The sequence below is a fragment of the Ipomoea nil genome, unplaced genomic scaffold, assembly GCF_001879475.1.
Source record: "Ipomoea nil cultivar Tokyo-kokei standard unplaced genomic scaffold, Asagao_1.1 scaffold0663, whole genome shotgun sequence".
Classification (NCBI taxonomy): Eukaryota; Viridiplantae; Streptophyta; class Magnoliopsida; order Solanales; family Convolvulaceae; genus Ipomoea; species Ipomoea nil.
In genome coordinates, this window is record NW_017617091.1 from 410,038 (window position 1) to 433,945 (window position 23,908).

General features: G+C 37.2%; 1 long non-coding RNA gene across 1 annotated transcript; it reads right to left on the reverse strand.

Annotated features, from left to right (window-relative positions):
- Window positions 1-162: 162 nt before the first annotated feature.
- Window positions 163-23,374, reverse strand: LOC109174790. The gene is made up of 4 exons (XR_002053177.1): window positions 23,275-23,374; window positions 10,284-10,289; window positions 2,354-2,357; window positions 163-176 (listed from the first exon to the last, which is right to left on the reverse strand). It is a non-coding gene; the product is annotated as an uncharacterized LOC109174790 (long non-coding RNA).
- Between the last annotated feature and the right edge of the window lie 534 nt (window positions 23,375-23,908).

Consider the following 23,908-nt stretch of genomic DNA (forward strand, 5'->3'; position numbering starts at 1 on the left):
CAAGGTCACGAGTTCCTAACCAACTTAGGACAAGCTCCTCCCTATGTAATGTGTTTGGCCCAATGGTATCGACCAATTTCTTGTGGTCAGACAATCCCCAAAGTCTCCAAGATTTTGCACGTTCGAATTCCTCAAGCAACGTACTATCCGCACCAATAGTGGGTACATCATCCACACTTCCAACCTCCACTCTATCAACCGACAAGGGTGGATCATTTGGGTATAAGGAATTTATGATGGGTGCGTGTAAGTTGGTTAAAGGGTGGCTAGATGCATCTTCATTTGATATTATGGCAGGGGTGTTAGATCCCTCATTACTCGCATCGCGAATAATGGGTCTAATAGCTAAGGTAGGGTTTGGAGGGTTGAGGTTTTTTCTTTTTCTGGAGGGTTTTGGTACGGTGGGGGCTTTGGGTTCGGATGAATTAGGCCTAAAAAGGTAGTTGTGGTTTTGGATTAGTTTGGCTTTGGATAAGGGTACATTTTTTTTTCTTAGAATCTCACCCACAGCAAAACCATAACCAATCTCCTGTTGAAACCATCCCTCCAACAAAAGGTTTGGCTTTCACAATATAATCACACAACTTCTCAAATAGAAACAATCCCCAATCAACACAAACATTGTTCGTAATCACACACATAATCATAAGCTTCTCCTTAGACAACTTATCACGGCAATTATATTTGGACTCAACACACTTGTGAATAATGTCCAACAAGAGTCCATATTCCCTTTTTAGATCAATCTTTTTGCCGTTTAACTTCGGAGTTAGCGGTGCGTCGGCACCGCGTACCTCGGCCCATATGGCATTCAAGTCAAAATCGTGAGTCTCAACTCTTAAGTTCGACTCTACGAGATTGAACACTCTCCGAAAATCATCAACATTAATTTCCACTTCTACACCTTTCACACTAGACTTGATCGAATTGTTCTCAATAGTTCCATGCAAATACAATTCGGTCACTTCATCCTTATAGAATCCAATATATCTAAAGGTGCAAAAATTTAACAACCCACAATTTTCTAGAGAGTTGATAATTTTTACCCGTAAATTTTTGTCTTGGACTTGATTGGAGAAGTTGGTGGTGTCGAGGATCATCCCACTTAGAACTCGGCTTGACCTCCTTGTTCCTCCGGCGGTGATTGTCTCAGTCTCCATTTGACCTAGATCAACCTCCATTGGCTTGAACTTGATTTGAGTGAAAATGGTGAGAATGATTTGGTTTTTGGCAGTGAAGGTCCGAAAAGTTGAGGGGTTTGGGTTTTGGGTTTTAGATGGTTTTTGGGTGTGATTGTAGTGTTGGGTAATGGGTATTTATGGGTAGAAATGTTTTGAGTAGAAGATTTAGGATGGGTGCAGAAGCATTTGAAGTATATTTGAATTCTACCTCCTTCTTGAAGTCGACCTGCGAAAATGGAGAAGAAGAAATGAGTTCAATCTTACAACTTTTTAGGTTTTCTTCTCCTACCCGTTAGAAATGGGGATAAAGCCTTGTGAATTTACAACCTTGCCCCTTAGTGGATGGAAAGAGACTATTGATCTCTTTGAGGATAAATTCGACCTTCTACACGATTTAAATCTGCCAACTCAGATTTAAATACTCCATTTGTAGGTACATGGCGCCAAAAATTGTGCTTCAAATAACCGCCAACCTGGAGAAATTCAAGAGAAAAAAAAATCTGGAAAATAATTTGTTAGTGTAATAAATATATTCCAGCTAAATATTATCACCTCGATTTCAGTTTTCAATAAAGCTGATAATTCCTCTGAATGTCATATATATGTCTAACAAACTGAAAAAGGGTCATTCTAATTTCCAAAAGAATTAAAATGAATTTGACTTTCTACATAATTGAACCTAACATTTCTCTTTGACTTTTGAGGGTTCAATCTTATGAAAAAGGTTTGGACAAATTTACAAGTAGAAAATTCATTAGAAAGTTCCCCCTAAATTATATGCTCATCTAAACATTAACCCAACCAAAATAAATTCCCCCTAAATTGCATACACTTAAAGACATAAAGCTTAATTAAATCATTCTCATTAATGCACACTTAGAGATAAAATAGCAATTAAATCATGCAAATTAATTATGCAAAATTCGTGACAATTAAGCAGGCATGTCCAACACAAATTTAAGACACATAAACACATGCTTTATGAAAACATGTACGCAAACTTTTTCATGCAATTAACCACATAACACACGTACACAAATTTCGTAAGACACAATTAACATAACTTGCATAGAATATAAGCATCTTAAAATTACTAAATCACTAAGATCACATAAGTAACACATTTCACATAAAGTACGTACACATTTCAAAAATTAAAAGTTTCGAAATACTTAGCTCATTTCGATCATTCACATTTCATTCTTTAGAGTTGCAAAGCGAGATTCACACAATGGTTTTGTGAGAATGTCGGCAATTTGATTTTTCGTGGGAACATGATCGATTTTTAAATCCTTCTTTTCGATGTGGTCTCGGATAAAATGGTGTCGATTATGATCGCACTAGTATTATCACATAAAATGCTAACAATTTTGCACTTAATCCCGTAGTCCAATAATTGTTGCTTCATCCACAAGATTTGTGCGCAACAACTCCCAGTTGCAATGTATTCGGCTTCGGCAGTGCTCGTTGTTATGGAGTTTTGCTTTTTGCTGAACCAAGAGACCAATCTTCCCCCTAAGAACTGGCATGTCCCTGATGTACTTTTTTGGTCTATTTTACAACCTGCAAAATCTGCATCTGAATAACTGGTTAGTGTAAAATTTCCTTATTTGGGATACCATAATCCCACATTGATTGTTCCTTTGAGATATCAAATTATCTTCTTGGTTGCGATCAGATGACTTTCTTTGGGCTTTGATTGGAATCTTGCACATATCCCAACTGAGTAGGATATGTCTGGTCTGCTTGCGATTAAGTATAGTAATGATCCAATCATCCCTCGATATATCGTTTGGTCGACATCTTTTCCTTCATCATCTTTATCCAATTTTTTAGATGTACTCATGGGAATTTTGACTGAAGATTTTCCATCTAAGTCAAATTTCTTGATAAGATCTCGTGTACTTGGCTTATTTATGAAAATTCCTTCATCAAGTTGCTTGATTGTAACCCCAAAAAGTAATTTAATTCTCACATCATACTCATCTCGAACCTGTTCTGCATGAGCTTAGAAACTTTCTCACATAAAGATTTATTAGTACTTCCAAAGATAATATCATCAACATAAATTTGTACTAATAAAATGTGATTATTTTCTTGAATACGAAAGAGGGTTTTATCGACTAGACCTTTGGTGAATCCACAACTATTTAAGAACATTGACAAGATTTCGTACCAAGCTCGCGGAGATTGTTTTAACCCATACAATGCCTTCTTTAATTTGTAGACTTGATCACCGAGGCCTTTTACCTCAAAGCCGGGCGGTTGTTCGACGTAAACTTCTTCTTCAAGTAAGCCATTGAGAAACGCACTCTTTACGTCCATTTGATATACAATGAAATTCTTGTAGGCTGCATATGCTAGGAATATTCGAATTGCTTCGAGTCGTGCGACGGGGGCGAATGTCTCATCAAAATCTATGTTTTTTTCTTGAGAATATCCCTTCGCGACTAATCTTGCTTTATTCCTAACAATGATGCCATCTTCGTTTGCTTTGTTCCTAAAGACCCATTTAGTGCCAATTACATTTTGGTGCGTTGGTCTCGGAACAAGTTCCCATACGTCATTGCGTTTGAATTGATCTAATTCATCTTGCATTGCATCTATCTAACTTGGATCGGCTAAAGCTTCGTCAATTTCTTTTGGTTCCAATTGCGATAGAAAACAAGAGAACATTGCATCCCATGTAGATGATCGTGTTCTAACTCCGTCTCTCGGATCTCCAATGACTAACTCATGTTGGTGATTTCCTAGCCACTTTCGATTTGGTTGAAAATTCGTTGGATTCTCAGAGTTTCTTTCTTATTGAAATACCACTTGTTGTGAATTGTTGATGGGTACATCTTTGGGTATTTCGACTTGAATTTCTTCCGTCGGTATTCCGGGTACAATTTCGATTGTGGATGTGGGTGATACTTCGGGTGTCACATTGGATATTGTCTTAATTTGCTGAGTACCCATATCACTTGATTCTTCCACCTCCTGCAACACATTATCTTCGAAAATATCGTTAGAATTTAAATCACGATTACCTCCATTATCTTGGCCATTTTTGTCGTGTTTTTCGTCGAACACAACATGAATTGACTCTTCTACCACCATGGTTGATTTGTTGAATATTCTGTACGCCTTGCTAGAAGATGAATATCCCAAGAATGTTCCTTCGTCTGCTCGCTCGTCAAAAGTCTTTAAATGAGACTTTCCATTAACAAGTACAAAACATTTACAACCAAATGTATGAAAATAGGTGAGATTGGGTTTTCTCCCTTTCCATAACTCATATGGTGTTTTGTTATAGGACTTGTGGATTAGACTACAATTTTGAGTGTAGCACGCCGTATTGATTGCTTCTGCCCAAAATCTTTTTGGTAGTCCGGCGGTTGATATCATGACTCGTGCGGCTTCCTTGAGTGTTCTTTTAAGACCCCTGAATTTTGAAATAATTAAAACTTATAAAATAAAGGCAAATCCATTGATCAAATCCCAAACAGGGCATAGAGCTAACCATAAGTGTAGGGGTGCTATGCCACACCTAGGTTTGAGAACCTAGGTGCACAGGCTGAGTTAACTAAACATCATAAAATCTTAATTCAATACTCAAATACAATCCCAAGGAACGCAAGCCAACTATTGAGCTAAGGATAATTAATCTAAGTCCAGGGCTCTGACTAGCGCGCTCCGAAGCTAATGCTCATTACCTGAAAAACATTCGGTGTAACAACCATCAGCGAATAATGCTGGTAACCCACTCCAACGCGTTAAGTACAATATAGGTAGATATAAGAAACTCATTTTGAAAATGGAATACATATATACTTACGAGACTCTAATTTAAATCCAAGATCAAGACTCAAGACACGTTAACAGACTCAACAGTATAAAATAATCATAAATACTAACATGCATCCTAAGAATGCAATACAAGGCATACCAGGCAGATAAGCATATAAAAATAGCAATTAGAGGCAACGAAGGCATTCAAGACAATCAATTAACAAGTAGTCATCAAAGCACACAATTCATCCTCCAACCTTATACCAAGTTCCAACCTTGTAGCTCCCCGGCCTCCGTCCTTATATCAGTTCCAACCTGTTGGTCCCGAAAGGGTGGCGAGAAGTCTAGAGGGGGGGGGGGGGTGAATAGACTTCTCTAACTTTTTCAAACTTCTTCTGCAAACAACACTTTGTAACTTCAACTCTAAGTAACAAGCATAAACAAGTATAACAACTTAGAGTGTGCATAGCAGAAAATGTAACGGCAAAGTGTTGTGCTTTAAATTGTGTCGTGCTCAAGAGAGATTCTATACATGCATCACGTTAGAAACACTTGATATAGATGTAGGATGATGTATATAAAATTTTACTTGCATGCAAACGAGGGAACTATCAAACCCAGACAGATAAAGATACGCAATAAACCGTAACGGGTTAGTTCACAGATAATATAAGCATGCACGAAATATATATGAGCAGTAAGTAAATAGAGAGAGAGATTTATAGTGGTTCAGAGGTGGTGTAATCCTCCTAGTCCACTCTTCTCTTTTCACTTCAAGGAGGAAATTCACTATTCTTCGATCACCCAGATACAATAGTGAATAAGTGCCCAACGACACTTCTCCGAGTGCTTCGCACAAAGCTACACTCCACCAAGGTTTTTCGCAAGCTCCTCTTGTTACTCCGCCTTCCTGAGTACTTCGCACAAAGCTGTACTCCTACACCACGAGAACTACGCACAAAGCTACGCTCTCACCGGGTTTTCACAAGCTCCCCTTGTTACTCTGCCCGTTACAACCGAGTGCTACGCACAAAGCAACACTCCAACTGGGTTTTTCACTCTCTCCAGTTACTCTAACCCTTTTCTACACTCAGTAGAAGATTTACAAAGAAATACAATTTTTCTCTCACTCAGACTTGAATTTAATCGTGTATAGCTCAATATATCACTTGATGATTGATTGGATAATTTTCTTCGTTGTTCAAGTGTATTGTGAATCTCTTCAAGTGTTGTTATGTCTTCAAGTCTGCTTGGGCATTTTATAGCCAAAGAAAGCTATTTGCCCGTTGATCAACTTTCGATCTCGATCGTCCAATTTGAAATGTAGTTGATCAATTAATTTTGCCAACTTGGTCTGCAAAAATTATTTCGCCGTCTGTCAGAAGATTTAAATAAATTTGTCGTTGCTCCTCTTTAATTTGACAAAGCTTTTTCCTTGGCATGGGTAGCCTCCAAATTTGAATTTCTCTGGCATGACTTTTGTTGAATTATTGATCTGATGTGCCAAGTTGATCAAATAATTTATTTGTTGATTCTTGCTTGAGTATTAAAAAGATCTCCTTCGTATATCAGCTTCTTCTTCTTCTTCGACTTCTTCTGCAGAAATAGAGCTTCAAAATAATGTTTCTGTCTAATTCTATCATGATGTCATAGCTCCTTTTGATGAAGTCATGTCCCAATAGTATATCATGTTCCACCTTGTATCATGGACTATATATCATGTTCCACCTTGTATCATGGACCATATATATCATGTTCCATTTCATATCATGAGCTAGCTATCATGTTCCACCTTGTATCATGGACCATATATATCATGTTCCATTTCATATCATGAGCTAGCTATCATGGACCATGTATCACGAATTCATAAAATAGCTTCGAGTGGGAATTGAACTATAAACCATCTACTTTGCTTAGCAAGGCTTCTTCCACCTCAACTGGGTGTCCAATTAATAAAATCCAAAACTTAAATTCTTTTGACTTATCTCTCCCACGTGTTCTCCACTAGCTTTATCACATTGTGATGTCATTACCAGATAGTCGTGACGTCATCATTCGATAATTCTCAACTATTATTACTATCATGATGACATCATCTCCTGATATTGCTACTTCACGATAGCAATTCATCTTTACACCAAAATTACTTCTAATGAGAATTGAACCGTGATCATCTTGCATTAAGCATGCTTCAACAAGTCTTCTACCATCTCGTCCATCTCAAGCTTTAGTAACTTGATGCTTCATAAATGTGTTAAGCTATGATCTCGCTTTCATTTATTCTTCCTCCAAACTGCTTTCACGTAGACTTCATGTAGGCTTCATGGCAGTGGTGCACTATACTTTGTGAACCAGAACTGACTCAAATAAAATAAAATTGGGGTCTACAAAATACATTTGGCTCATCAAAACTTATACAATATATTCCTAACAATTTTCCCCTTTTTGATGATGCCGAAACTTATACCTAAGTCATTTGGCTATGTCAAATTTTTGAAAAATAATCTTTTTGTCCAATTTTATTGCGACTAGCCATTTGACTGGTTTAACACATTTAAGACCTAGAGATTTTAATTTTGGACGGTCCTAAACGTATATTGAGACTATAACGCGGGGTTGCGTATTTATTTTTATCTTTTGATTTTTCTTCCCCCTTTCAATTTTATTTTCTCAATTATACGCCTCACATGCAATTACTAAGTCCAATTTAAAATCTTGAGACTTTAAAGCAATAAACATACTAGTCACAATAAAGAAATAAACCATATGCTAGCAATTTATATTATGTACCAAAAGGCATAATTCGAACAAGCTAGCTATTATGTACACCAAAAAATTGAGGCTTCAAAATTTTACCTGTTGTCAATTAAGGCATTCACGTGTGCCCTTAATTTCTTGAAGTCTTGTTCTCCTCCTTCGAGTTGGTATGGTGCGGTGACTTGCTCGGTAACATAATTTCCATAAGCTTCTTGAATATTGTCACCCCGTAACACTCCGGCTTGGTACCAAGCAACGCATTCTTCAAATGATCTTCCATCCACCATTTCGTTGCTTGTGTGCCCAAAGATTGTCTCCAACTCTCGTATAAGCTTTAATTTGTTTTCTTCATAAATTGATCTTGAAGGTGATGATCTTTGGCATTCTTGTTGGCTAGGAAAGTCCGAGCTTTGAGCGGTCACAAGATAATCCATTATCCTCCTTTTTCCTCGGCCTTGAACTCTCGGTGTGGGTGTGACTCCTCTCGGTGCTCCTGGCGGTCTAACAAGTTCAACTAGTGACCGTTGTGACGACGGTCCAATCAAGTGGTTCACCAAATGGCTTGGGGCACCTCTAGCTCTTTCCCCCTTTTCGGCAGCATCCACATAACTTTGGAAACTCGCCGAAGCTTTGTCTTGGCTTGTTTTGACTCCAATTAATAGATCATTGTTCATGCCAACTTGGTGTAGTAGAGCTTTCAATTGACTCTCCACCAATCGTAGCCTCGATTCACACTCTGTTCCTTTCTTCCCTAAGTCAAGGAACATCTTCAAGACTTCCCTATTACGCTCTTCTTGCTTAGTAGACATTGTGGCCATATCACCTTGGATTGATCCTTGTCCAAGTAACAAGGATTCGGCCCTTTCATAAGCTTGCTTGTGAAAATCATCTAATTTGGTATCAACATTACCAAATTGATTTTGGACTTTCTCAAACTCTTGAAAGACATCTCCTCTCAATTTTTGAATTTCTTTTCGTACATCCCCAATAATATTTTCTTTCAAAGCATTAATATCAATGGGAGTAGAATGTACCTCCTTGTGTGGTTCCTTTCGTGGTTGTCTCGGCATGGATGATTCCGGTGGTTCCACATAAGGTGTATTGTCAAGACACAAGGGCTCATCAAGTGTAGGAATGAGTGGTTCGGCAGTGGCAATTGGTTCGGCACGGCTTAGTGACACTTCAATTTGTAGTACATTTTCTTGTTCCTTCATTCGGTTTTCATCACCAACATTTGCTTCCAAATTTTCATTCACCGAATTCGTCACATCCATAGCTGTGTGGGGTGAAATAGCATCAAAACTAAGGTTGTCATCCCCAACATTCGAAGGAAATGGGTCCAATTCTTGCAAGCTTCCACCTTCGGTCTCCTTCAAGTGTGATGCTTCCCCATGTGTGCCGTGCACTACTTCTCTAGAAATGACCAATGCTTGGGCAATATCATCATGAGCAAATCCATCTATTGTCTCAACGGCATCTTCGGGAACCTCTTGAGCCACTTCCTTGCCCCGATTAATGGCAACTTTCTTAACAAAGCACTCATTAATCACCGAAAGCCTAGTTGCGGTAGCAAGATTTCTTGTTCCAATCCATTGTAGAGCAAACTCCTCCAACTCTAGAGTATCCGGTCCTATTGTTGTAGCAACCGATTTGTGATCACTTAGTCTTCAATTCCTCCAAACTTTCACACGTTCATACTCCTTCAACAACTCACTACTTGCCCCATAAGTTGGAATGTCATCTACACTCCCAACTTTACTTGGAATTCTCTCTTCTTCATTCGGGTTTGGGGTGTGGGTTACGGGTATGGGTATGGTAACAAATTGATGGCTACAAGCATCATCACTACCCCTTCCATGAGTATTGGATTCCCCGTGACTAGTAGCTCGGTTAGAAGGAGGCTTTTTGGCTAAGGAAGGGGTTGATGCATTTGCTGGTTTTCGTTTTCGGATATTGGCTAGGGAAGGATCAACCGGGATTGGGGTTCGAAAAAGATAATTTTGGTTTTGTATGGGTTTTGATTTGGATAGGGCAACACCTTTCAACTTCAACAACTCCCCAACAACAAAACTGTATCCAATGTCATTAGGAAACCATCCATTCACCAATGGTTTTGCTAGCCTAATTTGATCAACCATTCGGCCATATATAAACCGTCCCCAATCTACGGCAACAACATTCACAATGGCATGCATCAAAGGCAAATTCTTCTTTGTAAAATAATTCCTACTAGAATATTTGCACTCAATTGTTTTATGCACTATATCAAGTAGTATTCCATATTCGTGCTTCAACATAACCTTAAAGCCATTAGTACACGTCTCGACTTGTGCGGTTTTGTGTCTAATTTCACTCCAAATATCATTTAAATCAAAGCCGTGATCTTCCACTTTCAACAATTTTTCCTCCAATCCAAAATGAGTTCTCACATCATCTAACTCAATTTTTAACACAACTCCTCCAACAGTAGAATTTATAACACCATGTTCGACAAATGTGTGTCTATAAAATTCTACTACTTCATTCAAATAGAAACCATCATACTTGAAAGAGCAAAACTTCAATAACCCACTACTTTCAAGAGAGGTTAAGATTTTTACCCCCAAGTCTTGGTTTTGGATGAACTTGTTGTAGTCCTCAAGGTCCATGATCATCCCTCGAATCACCCAAGTGAGTTTCCTCGATCCTTCTGCTCCAATTGGGTTTTGAGCTCCTTCCATCTTGATAGAACAAAAATTAGGGAATTTTGAGATGGGTTTCGGGTAGGGGTTTCGGCAGTCCGAAAAAAAATGGGTAGAAGGAAATGGGTTTTTGGTTGTGAGAGGTTTCAAGGACAATGGTGAGGGTGGGTAATGGGTATTTGGGTGTAGAATGGATTTTTGTGGGAAATTTGGGATGGGTAGGTTTGATTTGAGAGATTTTTAAGCTTTTTATTCTTCTTGCATGCGTGCGCCGGCGTGAGGGAGGGAGGAAGAATGAGATGATCTTCTTTCTTCCTCTTCTTCTTGTTGGAGGCAAATTAAATGCCTTTGCAAAATTACCATCTTGCCCTTTAGTGGATAGATAGAGATTGTAGAACAATTGAGGGCAACTTCGAACTTTCACTGATTTAAATTTGCCAACTCAGATTTTAATACTCCATTTGTGGGTACATAGCGCCAAAAATTAAGCTTTAATTCGCTGCCACCTGTAGATGTTCATGGAGCAAAAATTTCTTCGACGCAAAATTGTTAGTGCAATAAATCTATTCATGCTAACAATTTAATTTCGACATCTGATAAATCTGAAAATTAAAATTGATCGACCAATAAAATTAATTTAAACAGATAAGATCAAAATTGATGCCAGATACATTTCTAAGAAATTACATCAGATTGACTTAAGCAGGTGAAAATTAAAATTAAAGCTGATGACCATTCGGACTGACAAAACAATTTGCATGCACTGTTATCAACTTTTAGCATAGCTTATCAGAACATTCCCCCTAAATCATATAATCCCTCCACTATCATGATGCATTCCCCCTAACTTTTATAACCCTTTAAAAACAATAAAAACAAATAACCAATTTCTACGTACCTAAGTTCGTAAGATAATATTACTAACATGTACACAAATAAATTGTAACACATTAATTAAATTAAATCACGTAGAACACATAGGTAACAAATTTCATGCAATTTCATGCAAATCACGTACACAAATTTTTCGAATTTCAAAGTTTCGAAATACTTAGCTCATTTCGATCATTCCCATTTCGTGCCTTAGAGTTGCAAAACGAGATTCACACAACGGTTTTGTGAGAATGTCGGCAATTTGATTTTCTGTGGGAACATGATCGATCTTCAAATCTTTCTTCTCGACGTGGTCTCGTATGAAGTGATGTCGGACGTCGATGTGTTTGGTTCGCGAGTGGAGCACAGGATTTTGGGTTATTGCAATTGCGCAAGTATTATCACATAAAATACTAACATTTTCGCATTTAATGCCATAGTCCAACAATTGTTGCTTCATCCACAAAATTTGTGCACAACAACTCCCAGCTGCAATATATTCGGCCTCGGCAGTGCTCGTAGCTATGGAGTTTTGTTTCTTGCTGAACCAAGAGACCAATCTTCCCCCTAAGAACTGGCATGTCCCTGAGGTACTTTTTCGGTCTATTTTACACCCTGCAAAATCTGCATCTGAATAACCAGTTAGTGTAAAATCTCCTTCTTTGGGATACTATAATCCCACATTGATTGTTCCTTTGAGATATCGAATTATCTTCTTGGTTGCAATCAAATGACTTTCTTTGGGCTTTGATTGGAATCTTGCACATACGCCAACCGAGTAAGATATGTCTGGTCTGCTTGCGGTTAAGTATAGTAACGATCCAATCATCCCTCGATACATCGTTTGATCGATGTCTTTTCCTTCATCATCTTTATCCAATTTTTGAGATGTACTCATGGGAATTTTGACTGAGGATTTTCCATCTATGCCAAACTTCTTGATAAGATCTCTTGTGTACTTGGCTTGATTTATGAAAATTCCTTCTTCAAGTTGCTTGACTTACAGTCCCAAAAAGTAATTTAATTCTCCCATCATACTCATCTCGAACCTGTTCTGCATGAGCTTAGAAAATTTCTCACATAAAGATTTATCAGTACTTCCAAAGATAATATCATCAACATAAATTTGTACTAATAAAATGTGATTATTTTCTTGAATTCTAAAGAGGTTTTTATCGACTAGACCTTTGGTGAATCCACAACTAATTAAGAACATTGACAAGGTGTCGTACCAAGCTCGCGGAGCTTGTTTTAACCCATACAATGCCTTCTTTAATTTGTAGGCTTGATCACCAACGTCTTTTACCTCAAAACCGGGTGGTTGTTCGACGTAAACTTCTTCTTCAAGTAAGCCATTAAGAAATGCGCTCTTTACGTCCATTTGATATACGATGAAATTCTTGTGCGCTGCGTATGCTAGGAATATTCGGATTGCTTCGAGTCGTGCGACAGGGGCAAATGTCTCATCAAAATCAATGCCTTCTTCTTGTGAATACCCCTTCGCAACCAATCTTGCTTTATTCCTAACAATGATGCCGTTTTCGTTTGCTTTGTTCCTAAAAACCCATTTAGTGTCAATTACATTTTGGTGCGTTGGTCTTGGAACAAGTTTCCATACGTCGTTGCGCTTGAATTGATCTAATTCCTCTTGCATGGCATCTATCCAACTTGGATCGGCTAATGCTTCGTCAATTTCCTTTGGCTCCAGTTGTGATAGAAAGCATGAGAACATTGCATCTTGTTGTTGGTTCCTAGTAGATGATCGCGTCTTTACTCCGTCACTTGGATTTCCAATGACTAAGTCATGTGTGTGACTTCTTAGCCATTTTCGATTTGGTTGGAAACTTGTTGGATTCTCAGAGTTTCCTTCTTGTTGGAATACTTGTTGTGATTCCACTTGTTGTGAATTGTTGACGGTTGCATCTTCATCTACTGGAGTTCCTTCTTCTTGAATTCTGGGTGCAGTTTCGGTTGTAGGTGTGCTTGATATTTCGAGTGTCACATAGGATATTGCCTCAATTTGGTGAATACCCATATCACTTGATTCTTCTACTTCCTGCAACACATTATCTTCCAACATATCGTTAGAAATAATTAAATTACGATTAACTTTACTATCTTTGCCATTTTTGTCGTGATTTTCATCGAACACAACGTGAATCGATTCTTCTACCACCATGGTTGATTTGTTGAATATTCTGTACGCCTTGCTGGTGGATGAATATCCTAAGAATATTCCTTCGTTCGCACGTTCGTCAAAAGTCTTTAAATAGGACTTTCCATTAACAAGTACAAAACATTTACACCCAAATGTATGAAAATACGTGAGGTTGGGTTTCCTCCCTTTTCATAATTCGTATGGTGTTTTGTTATATGACTTGTGGATTAGACTGCGATTTTGAGTATAACACGCCGTATTGATAGCTTCTGCCCAAAATCTCTTTGGTAGTTCTGCAGCTGATATCATGACACGTCCAGCTTCTTTGAGTGTCCTGTTTCTTCTTTCAGCTACTCCATTTTGTTGCGGCGTTCGTGCGACAGATAGTTGGTGTAGAATCCCTTGTGAATTGCAATAGGATTGAATCACGCCATTCACAAATTCGATTCCTCGATCGGTTCGAATTGTTGCAATCTTCATATCTTTTTCGACTTGTAGTTGCTTTAGCAGCTCCGGCAACTTTGATTCAACTTCACTCTTTTTCTATATGAATATTGTCCATGTGTACCTGGAAAAATCATCAACAACAACCAAAGTATATTTCCTACCACTTATACTTACTAGGTCTACTGGACCAAATAAATCCATGTGCAGTAGACTTAAGGGTCTTGATGTTGACTCTTGAGCTTTGGCTTTGAATGATGCTTTGATTTGTTTTCCTTTCTGGCATGCATCGCATATTTGATCCTTTTTGAACGCAATGTTGGGTAGTCCTTCGACTAACTTCTTTTTGGCAAGCTTGTTGATGGTTTTGAAATTCAAATGATTTAGCCTTCTGTGCCATTCCCAACTAGCTTCATTCGAATTATTTGCCATCAAGCATACAGAATCTTTTGTTGTACTCCAATCTACAACATACATGTTTTTCTTTCTTGATCCGGCGAGTACGACTTCTTTCGTGGATTCGTCTTTGACTTGACATTTGCCTTTGTAAAATTCTACGAGATATCCTTTGTCACAAAATTGACTTGTACTAAACAAGTTAAATTTTAATCCTTCGACATAAGATACGTCATCAATTCGTAGACCATTTTTCACAATTGCGCCAGTTCCTTTTGTCATTCCATATCGATCGTTTCCACCGAAAACTACTTTTGGTCCTTCGATACTTTTGAACTCAACTAGACTAGCTTTATTGCCGGTCATATGTCGAGAGCATCCGCTATCGAAATACCAAACTTCCTGCAAAAAAGATTAATTTCTTTTAGGTACCCATACTTGTTTGGGTCCTTTTGTGTTAGTAATTTTTGGCATCCAAATCCACCTAGATCCCATTGATCCAAGAGTAGGTGATTTGTAACCATTAAAAACTTTATAATTATAACGCACTTTCGAATAATGATTCGGTGGGGGTTGAGAAGCTGATAGTTGCTTGATTCTATGAAATAGAGCAAATCTGGACTTGGTCCATGGTTTGATTTCAAGCGACCAATCTTCTTCTGAGGGATATAATCTCCCAGCCCCAATTCTCGGAATTCTTCCCATATTCCTATGAGGTTTTATTGCACTAGACTCGTTGGTTCTCCTTTGAGATACAAATTTTTGCCTTTTAAAATTTTGTTGTCTTGCCAAGATATCACTGTGTTGATTCGGCCTTGCAACAATTTTCTGGGCATTAATTTTGTTTCCAACTCCTTGTCTCATTGTGCTGTGTTGACTTTTTACAAATTTTACCACTGGAACATTATTAATTAAAGTAGTAGTAGAATTAGTCAACTTTTGAGCGGTTTTAGAACATGATGGATTGTAGCCTAGTCCGGCTTTATCTCCAGCGGGTTTTTGCATGTTTACCATTTTATTCATTATTTTGGATGAATGCGTAAATGATGCGATTACTTCCCGAAGGTTATGTTCTCGAACCTCTCTAGCTTTGCACTCTTCTTGAAGTCGAACATTTTCGGCTTTCAAATTACTCATTTCATTTAGAGCATTTTGCAATTTTTGTGACATTTCTTCCTTTTCAAGAATTAACGTATTATTGCGCTCTTTGATTTGAGTATGAGTGGCCATGACCTTTTGACAATCTTTCATAAGACTTTGAAAAGATTTTTGAGTCTCAAAAGAAGTGTCAACAGAACTAAAAGAACTAGAAGATACCCAGACTTGTTTGGGTCCTTTTGTGTTGGTAATTTTTGGCATCCAAATCCACCTAGATCCCACTGATCCAAGAATATGTGATTTGTAACCATTGAAAACTCTATAATCATAACGCACTCGCGAATAATGATTCGGTGTGGTTTGGAAAGCAGATAGTTGCTTGAACCTAAGAAAGGTAACAAATTTGGACTTGGTCTATGGTTTGTCTACAAGCAACCAATCTTGTTCTGAATGATATAATCTCCCAGCCCCAATTCTCGGAATTCTTCCCATATTCCTATGAGGTTTTATTGCACTTGACTCATTGGTTCTCTTTTGAGATACAAATTTTTGCCTTTTTAAATTTTGTTGCCTTACCGAGATATTATTATTTGGATTCGGCCTCGCAACATTTTTTCGGGCATTTATGTGATTACCAACTCCTTGTCTCATTATGATATGCTGACTTTTCACAAATTTTTCCACTGGAACTTTATTGATTAAAGTAGTAGTAGAATTAGTCAGCTTCTCAGGGGTTTGAGAACATGATGGATCGTAGCCCAGTCCAGCTTTATCTCCAGCGGATTTTTGCATACTTACCGTTTTATCCATTATTTAGGATGAATGTGTAAATGATGCGATTACTTCCCGAAGGTTATGTTCTCGAACCTCTCTAGCTTTGCACTCTTCTTGAAGTCGAATATTTTCGGCTTTCAAGTTGCTCAATTCAAGTAGAGCATTTTGCAATTTTTGTGCCATTTCTTCCTTTTCAAGGATTAACAAGTTATTGCGCTCTTTGAATTGAGTATGAGTGACCATGACCTCTTGACAATCTTTCATGAGACTTAGAAATGATTCTTGAGTCTGGAAAGAGGTGTCAACTGAACTAAAGGAACTAGAAGATACCTCTTCGTCGGTTTCACGCGTCATCAAGCATTCCTCATGTTCGGATGTCTTGCCTACTAAGCATAGTAGCACCGTATCTTCTTGTGATGAATCACTCTCGTCACTAGATGATTCTTCGGATTCACTTGTTTCTAGCGGATCGCTTATTAGTGCCTTCCGCTTGTCCTTTTTGAATTTCTTCTCTTTCGACTTGTATTCAACCTGTGGAGAGTTAGAGTTGTTCGAATTTTTGTTCACCTTGGGGTGTGGACATTCGGCTATAAAGTGTCCTCGCTTCCTACAATTGTAACACACATTTGTGTTGTCTTCGGCAGATTCTCTTCTTGATCTTCTATTTTCTCGAAAAGAACTTCATTGTGGTGATCCTTTGTTCTTTCGCATGAACTTCTTGAATTTTCTAACAAATAAGGAAAATTGTTCGTCAGATAAAAAATCATTATTTCCTATTGACCTTGATGAGGATGGTTGTTCGGCCATCAATGCCGATGTTCGTTCATCGCGTTCTTCTTCGACTCGTGTCTTCATCTCAAACTCGTAAGCCTTAAGATCACTAAAGAGTTTATCCGTAGATAATGTCCTTAGATCTCTATGGTCACGCATTGCGGTCACCTTCATATCCCAACTTGTAGGTAGTCCGCGTAACACTTTGAGCGATATTTCCTTCTGGGTAATGGCCTTTCCCAGATCCGTGATCTCTCCAAGGATTTTGATCAATCGAGCTTCCATATCAGTAATGCTTTCGCTTGGAAGCATTTTGAAATCTTCGAACCTCTTCATAGCGATGGTTAGTTTGTTGTCTTTTTCTTGTTCGTCGCCTTCACCGATGCTAATGAGAGTATCCTATATTTCTTTTGCTGTAGTGCACTTTCTAATCTTTGGGAATATGGTGTCATCTACGGCTTTGAACAAAATATATTTGGCAATGTCGTCCAAATTATTTCGTCCTCTATCTTCACTCGTCCACTCCATTTTTGGCTTTGGAATATATTGTGGACGCGTTTGGAGTTAGTGCGGCGACAGTATTGACTTGCATAATCGAGATAGGACCATTTGTGATGACTTCCCACATTTCATCATTTAGAACAAATAAGTGCACCTGCATGCGTATTTTCCAATCATCAAATTTGTCAAGTGAGAAAAGCAAATTTTGAGCAAGAACCATATCTCTCTTCATTTTGAAGTTTTGAGATCTATCTAGCAGTCACAAATGACTCAAAAGACAACTGCTCTGATACCACTTGTTGGTCCCGAATGGGTGGCGAAAAGTCTAGCGGGGGGTGTAACACCCCACTTTTCTAAACTTAATTAAGGTACTAAAGCCAAATTAAGATAAACTAAGAAGCTGAAATAAAAACAACTAAATAACATAAGAGGTGTCACCGCCACAATCACCGCCCATGGTGACTGCACAGGCTACAAAAGGGATCTAAGAGTCAAGCTCAAAGTAACTAGAACCAAGTATCTAGGGGATGAAACCGCAGTGTCCAGCACCAACAAAAGGATAGTCGACTACAACCCAAACATAACAAGGAGTTTAGACTACAAAGTTATGTAAATTAAACTAGTCTAACTCGTGCTCTCTTTCTTACGAACTGGGCCCACCTGAAAGGGGTTAACAAACAAAAAATAGCAAACAAAACCCGTTAGCACGAAACTAAGTATAACGCCACTCAACCCTATAAAGTAATACAATATATACTCTTGGAAACAGCAGTTTCACATTCTTAGATCAAACAAGTGTAAACACTTAAACATACTTTGGCGTTAACTTCTAGATGCTTGCAACCTAATAAACATATAGGCACGTTCTTACCATAAACAACTCATCACATTCTCAACTTATGAACAATCTAAAGCTTTCTCAAGTACTCAACAATCTCATGCTTTCTCATATAATCAAATAAGCAATCTCATGCTATCAAATACTCGTCGTGCAATCTCGTGCAAGGCATATAACTCATAAGTAATCTCATACTATCAAATGCTACTCATGCAATCTCATGCAAGACATATCTCATAGGAAAACTAGTGCTATCATATACTACTCATGCAATCTCGTGCAAGACATATCTCATAAGCAACTCATGTCATCATATATTACTCATGCAATCTCGTGCAAGACATATCTCATAAGCAAACTAGTGCTATCATATACTACTCATGTAATCTCGTGTAAGACATATCTCATAAGCAAACTCATGCCATCATATACTACTCATGCAATCTCGTGCAAGACATATCTCATAAGCAAACTCATGCCATCATATACTACTCATGCAATCTCGTGCAAGACATATCTCATAAGCAAACTCATGCCATCATATACTACTCATGCAATCTCGTGCAAGACATATCTCATAAGCAAACTCATGCCATCATATACTACTCATGCAATCTCGTGCAAGACATATCTCATAAGAAAACTCATGCTTTTATATAAGTATAGATAGATATACATATATACTCTTTTGTAAAAGAAGTGCTTTTTTTGTGGAGGTTTCTTAGAGCAAAAAATGACTCGCTTTGCTCTTCTTTTCTTAGAGTCTCAATGACTCGCTTTCTTAGAGTCTCAATGACTCGCTTTCTTTCTCTTGAGTCTCTTGACTCGCTTTCTCTTTACTCGTGGGCGAGGCAGGACTTCACCATAATGTGAATGTACCTATTGGGCTCGGCGTCTAGCCGGCCAATCTCTCATCCCGCCCACAGAACCAATCTTGTGGTTCTAAACTCAAACTCTGTGGATTCAGGTATCGAACTATCAGTGTGCACACCCCCTAACTAGGATTCCAAGCCTGGCGGGCAGTTTCTAACCTCGTAACGTGGAATATGCCACGTTACATGATATCGGATCGCAATATCCGTTGCTTTTTCTTTTACTCCAAAAAGACATAGTCCAAACGGGTCCTCTAAAACAAGATTTTCCTCACAATAGATATATATAGATATCACTCATGCAATCCAAACATGCACAACTTTTCTTATGCAAATATGCACATAACTTCTCAACTCATTCTCAATATGGCAAGATAGTGACTTTCCTACATGGATATGAGTTTTTGGAAAATAATACTTAGGCTCACGTTGGCCACTTATGCACTTTTAAAACATGATATGTTCAACAATGCCATTTATTGTAAAACAATGCTTCCTTTTCTAATCACTGTGAAAACTCAATAAATACTTAAATCATGCTTGTTAACCATAACTTGACAAATCTTCTCATCAAACACTTAGCATGCAATTCAATATGTACTTAGAACTCAAAATACACATCTCGTACTCATTTACTGCAATTTATTCTTTCAAGATAAACATGCTCTAAACAATTGGAATCTTGACAGTAAACTCAATAAATCATGACACACACTCGAGGCATGCTCTTCTAACTAAACTCAATAATTAAAGCTCATACATCTCTACTTAGCAATCAGATAAAAACATACTCAGCAAATAAATATTCAAGTCTGATGCTTCTCAATTTCATTTACTAGAACAACATCTGTAGGAAAATCTTCTACAAAAACTAACACCAAGAGCTCATTTCTTAAACAAACTTAACACTATCAAAGTCAAAACGTGCGTCAAGACGGCCCTGAGGTACCGAGCCACAAGGGCCCACGACTCCTCGTCCAAAATGACACGTAGCTAAGCCACAAAGGCCCGGCCACTACACAGAGAACTCTCAACGGGGCTTGGGGCGGGGCTTAGCTTGGCCCGCCCCTTGGACCGCCTAAGACGCGGATCTGGGCAACGACCCTCCTCTAGGGCCGTCCCCTAGAGCCGGTCTACTACGGTGCTAGCCAACGATCTCCTTTGTGAGCCGTTGGCTAGGGTCGTGAGGCTTATTGGTGCACACTGTCTGTGCACCAGTGGGCTTCTTCTCATCTGCAAATAAAATTTCAAGCATTTCCTACACATCCAAACCATCAACAACACCATCATAAATCAACAATAGTTCACTTAATAGCTCAAACACTTCAATAATCTAACATTTTTACTCATTTCTACTCAACAGTAGACTTCACAGAGTCTAGAAAATAGCTTGGGAGTCCATGGGTTATACCTTTGAAGCTTTCTTCTTCTTGCTTGGATTCCACCTTCTTCCTTAGCTAGCTGCAACCTCCTTCACCTCCTAAACATCTCAAACAACCCACACAACCATCTTAAAACTAGAACCTCAGAGATACAAGATGAAGGGAAACAGAGAAAGAATGAATGGCCAAGTTTAGCTGTGAACTTACTGGGATTTCTTCTGGATGTCTTGTAAAGCTTTTGGGAGGAAGACAAGGTTGGGAATCAAGAGGCAAAGTCTGATAATGGCTCAATATATAGTAGCACAAAACCCTAGGATGATTCCTCATGATTGGTGGAGGGTAGAAGAGTAAAAATCTTGGCTAAAAGATATTATCAGACAAATTTGGTTGCTTGTGGTCCACCATGCTCCATGAACCAATGGCTAGAATTGCTATTTTAAGATAGTTTGGGGTTGAAAAAGGAATTTTTCCAAAACGATTTCTAGATAAACACTTGATTTAGGCTTCTCAGATTTCTCCCGATTTCACTCAGATAGGTTTCTCAATTCAAAACTTGGCACGCAATGTACCCGAAAATTTAGGATGTTGGTTTTAAATCAAGTCTTGGTGTTGAATTTAATTTAAAGTGGCTCAAAATATTTTATTCAACACCGATTTCATCGCAAAAATTTTTATGGAGTGAAAATTGACTATTTTGGATTTTCTTAAAACTGGATTATAAAATGAAATTTTGGGTTGTCACAGTTATACCGTTGCAAAACCTATTTTGTATATAAAAGTATATCTACGTAGTTTTACGTGTTGGAGTGGGTTTACTTAGCATTATTCGCTAATTTTGTAAAAATGTGTTTTCAGGATCTGGATCTTGTGGCTAGTTGAGAGCGCGGCGTAGAGTTTGTACCTCAATTATGGTATAGTTGTTTGGATTAAGACATTTGTATTAGGCAAACCTTGTATTTGGATTTGAGTAGAAAACTGTTGTAGCCTGTGCATTTAGGTTTAAAATAACCTAAGTGTGACATAAACCCCATTGGTTTAAAGTTTTTGAATTCGCTTCCGCATTTCTTTGGGTTTTCTGTGTTTAGAATTTGGGGGTGTTACACCCTGTTCTTCAATGGTAAAGGCAACATTTTTTTGCTTTTTGGTGTGATCAGCGAGTATTTCCATTTCATAAGTTTGCAAATTTCTGATTAATTGAGCAACAAAATTGTTTTCCCAACCTGCATTTTCTTGAATAGCAGTTACCTTCATCCTGAAATACTTAGCACACCGTGACAATGAACAAAGAAGCAAAAAGAACACAAATATTAATAACTGCTGAAAACTTGAGTTCAAGAAGCACGGAATAGCCAAATCGATAGACTAATAACTTAAATCTCCGGGCTCTGATACCAATTGAAGTTATACGGTGGGTCTTGAATGTAAGTTAAAACATATAGTTCTACTTAATTTTAGTTAACACATTAACATACCATTCATTAAGGTGTTTTTCGAATAAACAAAAACATATTAAAAGTAAGAAAGTAGAACCAAGAACATAGCAATTGTTTACACAGTTCAGAGCTAAACTCCTATGTCTGCGGGGCAACTTACGTCAGCCCAATCCACTAGATGTTCACCAAGATTACAAGGGGTTTGAATACAAAAAGGCCTCAGCCACATAAACCGACTTTAATCTTCACAACATCTGATTTAGGAGAGGTGCGTGCATGTCGTTTTTCTTCTTCAAGCTTCAACATTGCTGCGTCAGCTTTAGGGTGACTGATCCAGCGAGATTATAGATTGTTAAACTGATTTAATATAAAGAGAATAACCCTTACAATGTTACCATATAAAATCGTGGGGAATAATGATAGAAAACCAATGCATTTATACTAGTTGAGATGTAACCAACTTTCCAAGTGAATGCTGCCCACAATTCCTTTGATAAAAGAGATCCACACACTTTAATCCAGGCTGAATACCAGTTCAGTCCAACTGAAGTTGGTTAGAGAAAACCGCCAAAAGATATATGCTGACTCTGATCCAGCGTAAATAGAGATTGAGGCAGAATATAATACTGAGACAGAAGTTGATAGGAGTGCGGTCCAACAATTTTAGCTAATTATATTCTAACCTATGTCAAATAAATTAGCCAATTACAATAAGGTTAAACGTGTATCTACACTTACAATTACTTAATAATTATTGTGATAATTATGAAATTAATTACACAGATATTAGTATAATTGATTAATAATTATTATGCTAATTAAGCTGATAATTACACAAATATTTGTATAGTTACAATTAAACATGGGTTTTGAATTTTTATAATAATTACAATTAATTCATTCTGATATGAAGGATGAGGAAAAAATTAATTGTGATAAGGTGAAAATGAATATACTTAAGGTATAAAAGTATAATCACACCTATATTAGTATGATTGATTAATAGTAATTGCCTAATAATTATTACTCCGTATATTAATTATTAAGCTAAACATTAGTGGTTTGATTTATTTTTATAATAATTATAATTAAATTATTTCTCATTTTTTTCCACATTTATTTTAGTAAAAATATAATTACATAAATTATATTACATATCGATCTTTTTAAGATAATTGCAGATAAACGAGTCATATATTATTTAATTAATTGAGTGATACTTTTGCACTAATCTTATAATCAAATAAATGTACACGTTCAATATTAAATTTTTTAGTAATTTTATCTTTAATTTTATTATCTAAATATATAATAAAAAAGTTTATCCGTACATCGCACGAGTAATTTAGCAATTATTTGTTCGAATTCAAACAAGGATAACATCAGAAAACATAATCGATCCAACCAATATCATCAATTGCACTATATAATATTTGATGATATAATATATGTAATTGTATATCAATCTAAATATTCTTAAAATATTATAATATAATTCATTCCGTGCTACGCACGGATGAAAATATTAGTTAACATTAAAACAAAAATTTGGGAGAAGAAAATTAAAACAAAATCATGTTTAAATTACCTAATTAATCAACTAATCAAACGAATTACCGGAACGTGAGGAATGGGAACAGTAACGAATCCCAGAGAATTGAAGCTCCAATCAAATTCACAATTTTGAAAACTTGAACAGATGGCAAATTATGGTCCAGCATAATAAAAAGTACATTTTTAATATACTAAATGTATATTATTTTTGTATTAAATGTATATTATATAATATAATATACACTCAGAACAAAAATAATATACATCCCTTGAATATAATATATATTATTTTATATTGAATGTATATTATTTTTGTATTGAATATACATTATTTTACAATAAACAAAATATGGTGCACACAACTTGTGTGGACTCTGATCCACCCAACAATGATTAGAACAGACAGTTTGGACTTGCA